Source organism: Glycine max, chromosome 2 (assembly GCF_000004515.6).
Source record: "Glycine max cultivar Williams 82 chromosome 2, Glycine_max_v4.0, whole genome shotgun sequence".
Taxonomy (NCBI): Eukaryota; Viridiplantae; Streptophyta; class Magnoliopsida; order Fabales; family Fabaceae; genus Glycine; species Glycine max.
Genome location: NC_016089.4, coordinates 35,688,685 through 35,701,014, shown reverse-complemented (window position 1 = coordinate 35,701,014; position 12,330 = coordinate 35,688,685). Strand labels below are relative to the sequence as shown.

The 12,330-nt window shown below is 41.8% G+C and overlaps 1 pseudogene; it reads right to left on the bottom strand.

The window, feature by feature from the left end:
• Window positions 1-11,421: 11,421 nt before the first annotated feature.
• Window positions 11,422-11,903, bottom strand: LOC100793505 (uncharacterized; annotated as a pseudogene).
• Between the last annotated feature and the right edge of the window lie 427 nt (window positions 11,904-12,330).

Below are 12,330 nucleotides of genomic sequence, written 5' to 3'. Positions count from 1 at the left end.
TAGGCTCGAGCCGTTGTCGATGAGCACCTTGGCCATGATGTGTTCCATGCATTTGACCGATACATGCAGAGCTCCATTATGCCCTCATCCTTCGGCAGGAATCTCCTCCTCGGCGAAGGTGAGGTAGTTGTTGGGTGTGATGTCGATGACAATCCCCTCGAAGCCTTCTACGGAGATGTCTTAGGCCACATGGGCCTTGTTCAAAACCTTAACCAACAATGCTCGGTGAGGCTCAGAGCTCATGAGTAATTCTAGTAGGGAGACCCTAGTCGAGGTCTTCTTGAGCTGTTCGATAATCTTGAACTCGCTCTGTTGGATAAAGCGGAGGAACTCGTTGGCCTCCTCCAATGATATCTCTCTTCCACTGAAACCCTCCTTTCTCTCGGTGAACCTCTGATCGAGGCCATACCCGAATCAAATAAACATTAAAATGTAGTAACTAGGAAGTGATCCTAGGTCGTTTCCCAACGAGCAATGATAAACCAAATGTTCATAACAGATAGTAGGAAATAGTGACAAATTGGGGGGGGGGGGTTTGCTTTTGTAAATTAAACAGCGAGTAAAATTGAATTAGAAAATATCAGAATTAAAATATGTTGCTTTCCCTTGATTCACAAGCAAGTCTCTTATCCTAGGTTGCGAGAATTTATCCTTTATCAGTTCAACCACTTAATCCAACCCTAAATTAAATTACTAAGCGAAATTCAACATAAGGCATTCATTATGTGATTAAGCATCACATACACCAATTACTCATAAACGATCATTAAGCATGAACGTAAATTAAGCGCAGAGACAATTAATCAAGCACTAAGCATGCATGAATTCATAGCAACAAATTTAGAGTAATTAAACAGAATTTAACAATAATAATAGAACCTCAAAGAGAACTGTGCTTGATCCTCAAGAGAAAACAACACTGGGGACTTAGCCTTCCATTAATCAATTAGAGAACAAAATTATAGATTGAAGAACAAAATTTTATTGCTAAAAATGAAAAGTTTGAACTGGAATTGTAAAAAACGAAAATAAAAGAGAAAGAGAAGAGAGACTAAAACTAAAAACGAAAAATAGAAGAAAGAGAGGAGAGAGAGGGCTAAACTAGAACCTTGGTGCTGTTATATAGTTTTTCAACCCCAAAGCTTACAAATCTATTTTAAATCCAAGCCCATAAGTAAAATCAAATCAAATCTAGATAAGATAAGATAAGATCTAGATTAAATAATATCTAGATGAGATCAAATCTAAATAATATCTAGATAAGATAAGATAAGATCTAATTTTGTAGAATAAAATAGTCTGCCCTCTTCAAGTCCAAGCCCAATTTTGGATTCAAGCCCAAGCCCAATTCTAGATTCAAGCCCAATTCTTCATTAATTCCTAAAATTAGATTAAAAACATCAAATTAGCTGAATGGGCCCAAATAATAAAACTGCCTAATTAATTTGACAATTGAGAATAATTAGTACTTAAAATGGTGCAAAAAGGGTTAAGAAATAGAAGAAAATAATGGCACATCAGCCTCCCTGTCGGAACATCCTCATCCGGCACGGGGCTTGCTTTGTTGGTATGTTCTTCAATCACCTTCGCTTTCCCTTTAGCATTTGAGGGTCGTGCCGGTAGGTCAGGTGGTGCGAAAATGTGACCATTGCGGGTCACGTCGCTTAGGCCGGTGATATTGGTCACTTTTGCCAACAGTGAGTCAATGTCGGTGGTCTTTTCCTTCCTTTTGCTTGGCTTTGGAGGGGCATACCTCCACGGGACCATGTTGTTGTTCTTATAAGGGAAAGGGACAGGTTTACTGCCCGACATCGTCGAAGGGCCTTGGTTCCTTCAGGGAGTAACGTCCCTGGTGAAATGTATCACCAAAGGCTTAGGCTTCTTAGGACTCTCCTTATATGCTAACTGCATGTAGACATGTTGTCCCTTTTCGTCCTTGTTGCTGATCTTAAGTTGACCTTGATCTATCATCTGTTGTAATAGCTCCCCCACCGTTGAACATGTCTCCATGTCATGCGATATGCCCGAATGCATTAAGTAGGAATCCTTCTTACATCCACTAAGAGGGACCACGCCTACATTTTGCAAGGCTTTATAGATAAACCTCCTGGAGGTCATTACATCCTTTAATTGTTTAGGCCTTTGTGACCTACATACTTCAACAGCATTCACAGTCGGCCCTCCATGGTTGGCGAGTGAGTTTGTTTTTACATTGGGCCCGTCCTCTTGGAACTACAACCATCCTGACTCAATTAAACTCTAGACTTTGTGTTTCAAGGCCATGCACTGTTCGACCAAGTGCCCCGGGGTCCCCTCATGATATGCGCAGGTTGCACTGGGGTTGTACCATTTTAGGAAAGGAGACTGGTAGATCTTTCCCGGTGTCAGCACTGCCAATTGGTTGGCAATTAGTGATGGCAGGAGGTCCCCATATGACATTGGGATCAGGGCGAACTTCGAAGCCTTCTTTGCTGGAGGGTTTCTTCCCATGTCGGAGCCCATGCCAGGGTTGGCATTGTTGGCTGGGCAAGGTTGGGCTGGAGCCAAAGTCTGAGGGGGCACCCTTTATGCTGACACGAATGTCCTTGGCTGGATGGGCGCTGAGCTGCAATAGCTTTCGGCGCGGGCCGAAAAACTTGGGTGTCAATGTGACGACGTGGGTGTCACCCTCCTTTCTCTTTGCTCCAGCTGTTCCAATCCTCCTATTTCTAATGTCGGTGGGAAAGACATAATCAAACTTCCCTCTCTTCAAGCCTACTTCAATTCTCTCTCCCGCGAACACTAAATCCGCAAAGCTAGCGGGCATATAACCCACCTACTTCTCATAGAAGAACACTGGCAATGTATCTACTATCATCGTGATCATCTCCCTCTCGACCATAGGAGGGGCCACTTGCGCTGCCAAATCTCTCCACCGTTGGGCATATTCTTTAATAGACTTGTGCTCTTGCTTGCTCATATTCTGCAGCTGGGTTCTGTCGGGAGCCATGTCGATATAATACTCATATTGCCTAATGAAGGCAGTAATCAAGTCTTTCCATGTGCGGATGCGAGAAGCTTCCAAGTTAGTATACGAGATGACCATTGCTCCGGCCAAACTATCTTGGAAGAAATGCATCAATAACTTCTCGTCTCTAGAATATGCACCCATCTTCCGGCAGTACATGTTTAAGTGATTCTTGTGACAAGTCGTCCCTTTGTACCTATCAAAATCAAGGACCTTGAATTTTGGGGGAATGATGATATCCAGCACTAAGCACAAGTCGTTCATGTTTGTGAAAGGATAATCACTGAATGCCTCAACAGCTCTCAATCTTTCTTCGATGAGATCGAGTTTTTCTTTTCCTTTCGCTGTCAAAGGCGGCCCCCCATGGATAAAAGTATTGGTTGCATTGGGCGGGGTTGAGAGACTCCCGCAATGTTGGGCTGAGGTAGTGCATTAGGCGCTGGTCCCTCGGTGGGGAAAGGGAGGTAGGAGTCGACGTCTCCATGAGCGCGCTCCTGAGGGTCCTCGTGGGCACTATCAGGATGTTGAGGAGGCTGCCCCTCAAGGGTGAGAGGAGTGACATGACCCATGTTATCATGCATGGCTGGTGGTGTGAAGTTGAGGGGTAAACCATAGGGGTAAGCACCTCGGTTGTATCCCAGATGTGGGCTGTTGGCATGCCCCAGTGTGTCTCTCCTTTATCCCAATATGTCTGGGACGGGATGATGCGTTACAGGTGGAAGGACTGGGTCTGCTTCGGTGGTTGTGTTGGCGGCGGCAGTTGTGGCTGCGTTACTCTCCATTAACCTCTTCATCCCTAGCATGGCTTCCATCATGGAAGCCATTTGATCTTTCAAAGCTGACATATCGGCTTTCATTTGTTCCTGCATCTTCTCTAAGTCACCCATTGTCCTAGATTTGGATCGGGTTCGATAGGGATGCCTTGGAGCGCACTTAGCTATGGTGTTCTCCCTAAAGAGACAAAATATGGTGAGTATGCAACAAGGAATTTAAACATGAATGCATATTAGATATAAATTGTTGGAGCATTGGACTCACACTGGTCCTTTAAGCAAACTCATGGATTTAACCTTGTTTTAGTTAGAGAGGAAAAGGTTTTAACTAGCCAAAATCAGAGTGCTAATACAAATGCCTTAACGGCTCTTAATTATGTGGGCCATTAAGTCTATCATGTGTTGACAATAGCTGAGGAGCCCATGAATTTCCTCGGGGGCTGAGTATACGTCCGCCATTGCCTTGCTCTTGACTTCCGTTCAAGGTAAGGGCGAATTGGTCCATCCACATCATCGCCTCTCGGTGCAATGAATCGATAACTCTTCCCCTTGCTTCCTTTTCTACTGATACCTTGGTGTACTCATCCACTAGCCTATGCTCATGAGCCGTTTCCAGGTTAAACTCTTCTTTGTATTATCGATGATGGCCAACATATTTCCTTTTGTCTCGCTTAGCTGCTAGGACAAACTCCTTTTGGACCTCAGACAAGCCTTCAACTCATCTTTCAAAACCATGCCTTCGACTCGTGACTGGTCCCTTTCGTCTCTTCGGAGTTTAAGCTAATTGTTGCTGCCCCATAAAGCTCCTTGGAACTTGTTTCAGCCATGTTCTTCCTTCCGAGCCCTCTTGGTTTCTCGCTCAAAGGCTTCGGTGGTGGCCGCGTTGATATCTTTTAGTTCATCATACTCTTTTCGAACTCTGACGACTATTGACTTGAACTTTTCATTGACCGCTTGGGCTTTCTCATGCTCCGCTTTTAGGGCTTATACCTCTTTGCCCTCTTCTGGAGCTTTGGCCTCTTCCTCCCTTGCAGCTCTTAGCATTGGGAGCCAATCCAAGCCTTGTGTGCGGGCTCTCAGCCACTTACGATAGCCGCCGATGATCCCGTTGTTGCTTCCCCTAAGTTCTTTGTCCTTCCTTTGCACTATCCCCCATGCCTTGCGAACTTCTTGAAGCACCTTCGCATTGGGGTCACTGAAACCCCATGCAATGAAAGGCGTGAGGCCTTCCTCTGACGGCGCTCCTTTCATGGGTAGCCAAGCTGTCTTATGGCGAGGACATGATTATAGTTAATACGACCCCTTGTTCCCATCAAGGGAACATTTGGAAATCCTCCGCATGAGAATAGAATCCTGGTTCTTCCTTCCTTCCAGCGAGGGAACCAATTAACGGATGCTCCTTCTATGCTAGCTAAGAGTTGGTCTCAATTCGCCTCTTTTTTTCTGGCGCACGAGCGATGACCTTGTAGTGGACAGACGTGCCTTCCTTCTTGGCGGAAAAGGTGTGAAACGAACCACACATAGAGGGCAGGTGTGCAGCAAACAAATCTTGCGCCACTCTTTTCACATCTTCGGTCGAACGTGTCGTATATGTCAGCCAAGATAGCGACGATCGGGTTTTCCTTGTTGTGGTGAAAGGCGAGGAAAGCGTCAATCGCTACTAAGTCCATTAACCCATCCATGTTTGGAAAAAAGATAACTCTGAAGATCAAAAGTGCCAGGATATCAATGAAAGGAGCCCATTCGCCTTGACTTGCCAAGGCTTTTGCCTTCTCTTCCAAACACTTCCTTGGTACTCAGACTACTCCATTTCTGTTTTGCTTTACTAGATCCAATTCCTATGCCAAGATTCTAACTACTTTGGCAACTCTAGCCATGGAGGGATAGAACCCTGAGAAAAGATATGGTTTCCTTCCTCCCAGTGGGCATCCCAGGATCTCTTTAAACTCTTCCACAGTGGCAACTAGCTGGAAATCCTTAAAGGTGAAGCACCTCAAGGGCTGGTCATAATACTGGGAGAGGGAGACAATTGCCTCCACGGAGACCTCTACCGTAGTTAGGTCCCAAATCTTACCATCGGCTTTGCGGAAGGCTTGCCATTGAAGTTGACCCATCAACTGTCCCAACTCTCACAGACTGGTGACTTCTAGGCTTTTGATTTTGACTTGATAGAACCTTTTCTTGAACAAAGGTTTTGATTTGATCCCATGTTTTGCTAGAATGAAAAAGTCCTGTGTGAATCAATACTCTGACATCTACCATGGGAGAAAATGGATGAATGCATGAAGGGATGCTTATGCAATGCATGACATAAATGCATTTTACGAACACGAGAGCCCGGAAGATTACCTCTTCTTAACTACAACATTTGGGCAGCATAGTGCCCCATGTATGTACTTAAGAAGGTGATACGGACCTTCCAGCTTCCCGTAACAAAATAACGGGACCAAAATACAACACATGTGTGATGACGCAATGCAGATTAAAACGTGCATGGTTTTGTAGCGCAATAGGGGGACGCACAAGCATGGTAATATCATCAAACAATCATACAACAGAGACGCACATGACATTTAGGGGATATGCATGATAGTGTTTAAAGAAAACAAAAAACACGCAGCGTGTTCGCTTCGTGCCCCTATTTTAGGAACCTAAACGGGAGGAACTAAAGGCTTTTAGTAAAAATTCCCAAGGTGGTCATATCTCTCTTGATGGTTTCTAGAGGTATCATTCCCTTTGACAATAATATTGGGGCGGTAGGGACTACCAGCGACAACATATCATCAAAGAGAAAATCTCTAGATGAGGTTTCACTATTATCAAGCAAGTCGAAGACTTAGCATGACCATGAATTCACCTCCACTTCCTCTGTTCCCATGGACCAGGGTATAGGGCCCTTTCTTAACTCATCGTGTGTGCAAGAAGGTGTTGGTGTTTGTGTGCATCAAATCAATAAATATCTATCTCATGCATACATTAAAACACACTTAAAGGCATCAAAGAGTTATATATAAGAACATAAAGGAACTAAAGGGAAACCGATGAAAGGGAAATCATGTCATTTGCACAAAAGATTAATAGGCCTAACTCTAAAAAAAAGTCCCCAATGAAGTCACCAACTGTAGAAACCTACCCTTCAGCGGGAGGGCGACACGAAGGCTCACAGGTGCGTCTTCCAAGGGAGGAAAATGCGCAGAGGTACCACCAACATTTATTTGAGGAAAACGTTAGAAAAACCAAAAGTGGGTCTACGAACTTTAAGTATGAAAAGGTTCGGAAGTTGTTTTCACGCACGGGGAAGGTATTAGCACCCCATGCATCCGTCACAAAGGACGGTAGCTTTTAATTAAATGTGCAATACCATGACTTCAAATTGTTTTATTTTTCCCTTTGTTTATGTTTTTTTTTTTATTTTGGGGTTGACAAAAGCGGGGTTTTTGCTCCTATGTATCCTCGATTTGCGATGAGGAACTCAGACCAATGTAGTTCTTTATAAAGTGGTAAAGTTACACGGTGTGTTGATTTATACTTTTGAAGGGTCCATTTTAACCGATAAAAGCGAAGAGGACCTTTTAAGGCATTTGACCTTAAAACAATTTCAAGTGACCTTTTTGTGGACAAAGCTTGATTTGTGAGTTGATTTTAGCCATAATTTCACTTGATTATTATCAACTCATTTAAAGGAACTTTCAAGGTAAAATGTCCGATTGGGGCTTTTTTATTATTTTATTATGTTATTATTATTTTCATATATTTTGATTATTTTATTATTGTTTTTTCTTTTTTTGATTTAACCGAGGTTACTGCATGAACGATCAGTTGGATTTTGTTTTTATAGAGATTAAACGAGATTACAACACAAATGATCGGTTGAAATTCGTTAAAAATGGAAGAAAAGAATACCGAAAGTAAACGAAGTAAGAATGAAAGCATACCAATCAAGAATGGACCACTGAGGGTGCATAGAATGAATTGAAAGCCACGAATTCAAGAACTTAACAGATGAAGATCGAAGAACAAACGAAGAACGGCGAAGAACTTCCATGGAATCGCTTACGAAAATGTCTCGGAAGCGTTACGGAAGCACCCCGACTTGGATTTTTTCCCTTCTTTCTCTTTTCCTCACTAATTTCAAGTGAAAACTCAGTGCAAAAATTGCTAGACTTTTTAAACTCAACCTTTTTCCCCTATTTATAGGAGAAAATGGGAGGTGGTTGCCACCCAGCTCGCCCAAGCGAGCTAGGTTGCTTCCACCAGAAGCAACCTTTTCTCCAGAATCTTTTGGATGGGCCCAAATGGGTCCAGTTGCTATTTACACCCTGCATTTTGCTAAATACACCCCCATTTTCATGTTTTTGGTTGATTTCTTTCCGTAACGTCATGGAACTTTACGGATTACGCGATGATGCTTGTTTAAGTGTCCCAAAGTTATCAGCCAAGGTCTGCATACCAACAACAAATGTCCCCGAACAAAATTAGGGTATGATAGTTGCCCCTCTTTACTTATCTTTTATTGAAGATAAAAGAGAAGTAAAGATAAGACACAAATTTCGTTCGAGCTGAACCTTCACCTGACCGACCAATAGCTCAATTAGCAAAAATTGTCAATTAGAAAGAGCAGAAAAGAGCATCAGGGGCATCAGAAAAAACCTTAGTGCCTTGAAAGTGATAAAATTGGATAGCCATGATGTCTCTGCATGCTATCGAACTTGATTGTCTCTGGTAAGCATAAAAAAGTCTTTGCGCGTCATTGGACTTGATCGTCTCTGGATGACAAAGGTGAATCTGCAAAAATCTTCAAAATGATTAGAAGCGGACGACCATCCTGATCCCGGATATCATCGGACTTTCCTGTCTCTAGATGATAAAGGGGACTTCGATAGTCTTTGGATAGGAAGGGTGCGGACGAACATATGTTGTCTCCACGTGTCATCTGAATTGTTGTCTTTGGATGATGAAGGTGAAACTAAAGTAGTATCGATCAACGGGCTCGCTTGCCTATGGTTGACAAAGGTGGCAGATGGCCATGATTGGTCTCCGCGCGTCATTAGACTTGCCATCTCTGGATAACGAAGGTGCAGATAACCACAAGGTGTCTCCGCACGCTATCAGACTCAATTGCTCTGGATAGCAAAGAGTGTGTGACCATTACAGCCTTTACGCGTTATCAGACATGATTGTCTCAGGATGGCAATAAAAAGGGGCTGCGATAGTCCCGGTCGATAGACGTTGAGTCTTCGACGAAAATGCGTAAGTGACCACATTGGTCTCTGCGTGTCAACGGGCTTGCTTGCCTCCGGTTGACGAAGGCAGCAGATCACCATGGTTGGTCTCTGTGTGTCATCGGACTTGCCATCTCTGGATGATAAAGGTGAGACTAAAGTAGTCTCGATCAACAGGCCCGCTGGCCTCTGGTTGATGAATGTGACGGATGACTATGATTGGTCTCCGCGTGTCATTAGACTTTTCGTCTCTGAATGATGAAGGTGTAGATAACCATGAGGTGTCTCCGCATGCTATTAGACTTGATTATCTCTGGATAGCAAAGAGTGTGTGACCATTACAACCTTTATGCGCCATTGGACTCGATTGTCTGAGGATGGCAACAAAAATGGGCTGCAATAGTCTCGGTCGATAGACGTTGAGTCTTCGACGAAAATGCGCAAGTGACCACGTTGGTCTCTGCGTGTCAATGGGCTTGCTTGCCTCCGATTGACAAAGAATACCGAAAGTAAACGAAGTAAGAATGAAAGCATATAAAACAATAATGGACCATTAAGGGTGCATAGAATGAATTGAAAGCTTTGGATTCGAGAACTTACCAGTTGAAGATCAAAGAACGATGAAGAACGAACAAAGAACGGCGAGGAATGATGAAGAACTTCCACAGAATCGCATACGGAAACGTCTCGGAAGCATTTTGGAAGCACCTCGGCTTGGATTTTTTCCCTTCTTTCTCTTTTCCTCATTAATTTCAAGTGAAAACTCAATGCAAAAATTGTTGGGCTGCCGCCCATTTTGGAAGCACCTAGACTTTTTAAACTCAGCCCCTTTCCCCTATTTATAGGAGAAAAGGGCAGGTGGATGCCGCCTAGCGCACCCAGGCGAGCTGGGTTGCTTACACCATAAGCAACCTTTTCTCCAGAATCTTCTGGATGGGCCTAAATGGGTCCAATAGCTATTTACACCCCTATTTTACTAAATACACCCTTATTTTCATGTTTTTTGGCTGATTTCTTTCCGAAACGTCACGGAACTTTACGGATTACACGACGATGCTTTTTTAAGTGTCCCAAAGTGATCAACCAAGGTCCGCATATTGACAACAAATGTCCCCGGACGAAATTAGGGTATGACATCTATACATTAGCAGTTTCATTTGCGAGGTGAATTTTTTATTTCCTAATTTCTAATGAAGTTCAAAATAATCTTCATTATACATGTATGTTGATTTCAATTGTAGACTGCAACTTTGTGAAGAGTGTCATTTTTTAAAGCTGGCTACTAGGTTCATATTTATTGTATAATTATAAGCCTAGGCCAATAATGATTATATGCATTATCTAATAGCCTTTTAGAAAACTTGATGCAATTTAGCTAGATTTGTACTAGTTTGTTTGTGCTTAGAAATATTTGGACCCAATTCGTAGTTTAAAATCTAACAAATTCGTTGTTTGTTTTGCTTAATTGTATTGGCCTTTAGTTGTGGTTATGTTTAAGTTTTTGTTTGTGGATTTCTTAAGCTTATTAGTTTATACTTGATAAATATTATAGTTCTTATTGCAGAAGCACAAATTCTTTGTTATTGTAATTAGTCGAACTATGCTTTAAAATAATGGGGGAATTCTAGACTCTTCCTCACTTACTGCTTGACTTGTAGCTGGCATGAGTTTGTAGGACTATGCTTTAATTAGTCGAACTATGCTTTAAAACTAATGTCAAGAAATCTGGATTAGTGAAGGCTAGCTTAACCATCTATTATAGATAGAGTGCGGTTCAATGTGAGGCATAGGGTATGCAATTGTGCAGTTTAGTGCAGTAGTTGAGTGTAGTGTTGTTGAGCACTGTGATCCTCTTAAGACAATACATTGGTCACTGAGGGTTAACTCACATAATGACATTGTCCTCAAACCTGAAACTAAAATATGCCTTTCATTGCTTGCTTCTATGATTTCAATTGAAACATTGTCCTCAAGTTCAATGGCAGAAGCAATCTTAAGACTCTAAATGAGTTTTGTTGTTTGATAGAAGGCTTCTATTGATACTAATGATGAGATAGGAAAATCTGAACTTTAGTTTGGTTTAGCATACCATTAACCAAGCAAAATCAATCTTAAGACTCTAAAAATGTGGCTTTATTTTTGCTAATATGGATCTGAACAATCCTTTTTGTTCATTAAAGTTTGTGTTCCCAAGATGCAGAAAAAACTCTAGCACATAATCAACAAGTTATATCTAGGGCAATTTGCACTGAGCTGCAATCTCCTGTGCCCTCCTGAGGTGCTTCTTGATAGGAATGGGATAATGGGTCCCTCCCTTAACCTATTTATATATAGCAATGGCTCATAAGTTGATGATAGTAAGGGTGATTGACAACAACATAAGCCTTGGAAATTAGGCAAATTGTGCAAAGCTTGAGAATTATCTCACTCTATTTCTTGATTTACCTTGAGAATTGTTGATAGATAATAGTTTTTTCATGAGCTTCACAATGACCACCATGCCAGGCTTGTTGTTCTTAGTTGGAAGTAATGAAGTATTATTGGTCTTTGTAACAGTTAATGCTAGAGCATATCTTAATTCAACCACTTCCCTAGAAGAAGAGGTAGCAGACCCTTTTGTTGAATACAACTCTTCATTGAAATCCTCCCACAACATGCCATTTTGTTCTCATCCTCCTCTAAACCAAATCTTTTCTTTCTATTTTCCACATATGAAAAACTCTTCCTGTGAGCCTCAGCTGCTACTAGTTTTGCTCCAAAACACTCATTTTCTCCTATTTTGTTTCCTTGGTAGTAGGGATTAGGAGATGCTGCTGGTGACAGGTTCCATAGAGGAGGTGAATCAATGTTGTGTGCACAAGTATCACTAATTCTAGGAAAATTGAACTCCTTTGTATCCATGGCTTGGCCAATCAACACTTTGTATAGGATATTAGAGAGAGGGAGATAAACAATGTGTGTTTCGTGGTAGGTTTGTGAGTGTGGGGGCCTGAAAGTTGTTTAGAAGAAGGTTTTAGTTCAACTGCTAGAAAATCATGCATTTTGTTATTCACTACAAAAATGATTAAAAGAAATGGCAGTAATATAGTATTAAGTGTTTGTTTCTTATTTTCTTTCCATATGATCTAGATCATACTTATCTCCATGGAAGACAGTCCTAGGATCTCATGAAAGATATATATGTTCTATATTATATCAGAAGAAAATAAAATAAAAAGTAAAATAAATTAAACTTATCCTACCAGCTAAAATTAACTTGCACTTAGTTTATAAAAAAAAAATATCTTCATTTAGCATCTCTAAAGTTTAAGGACAAATTAATTTTAGC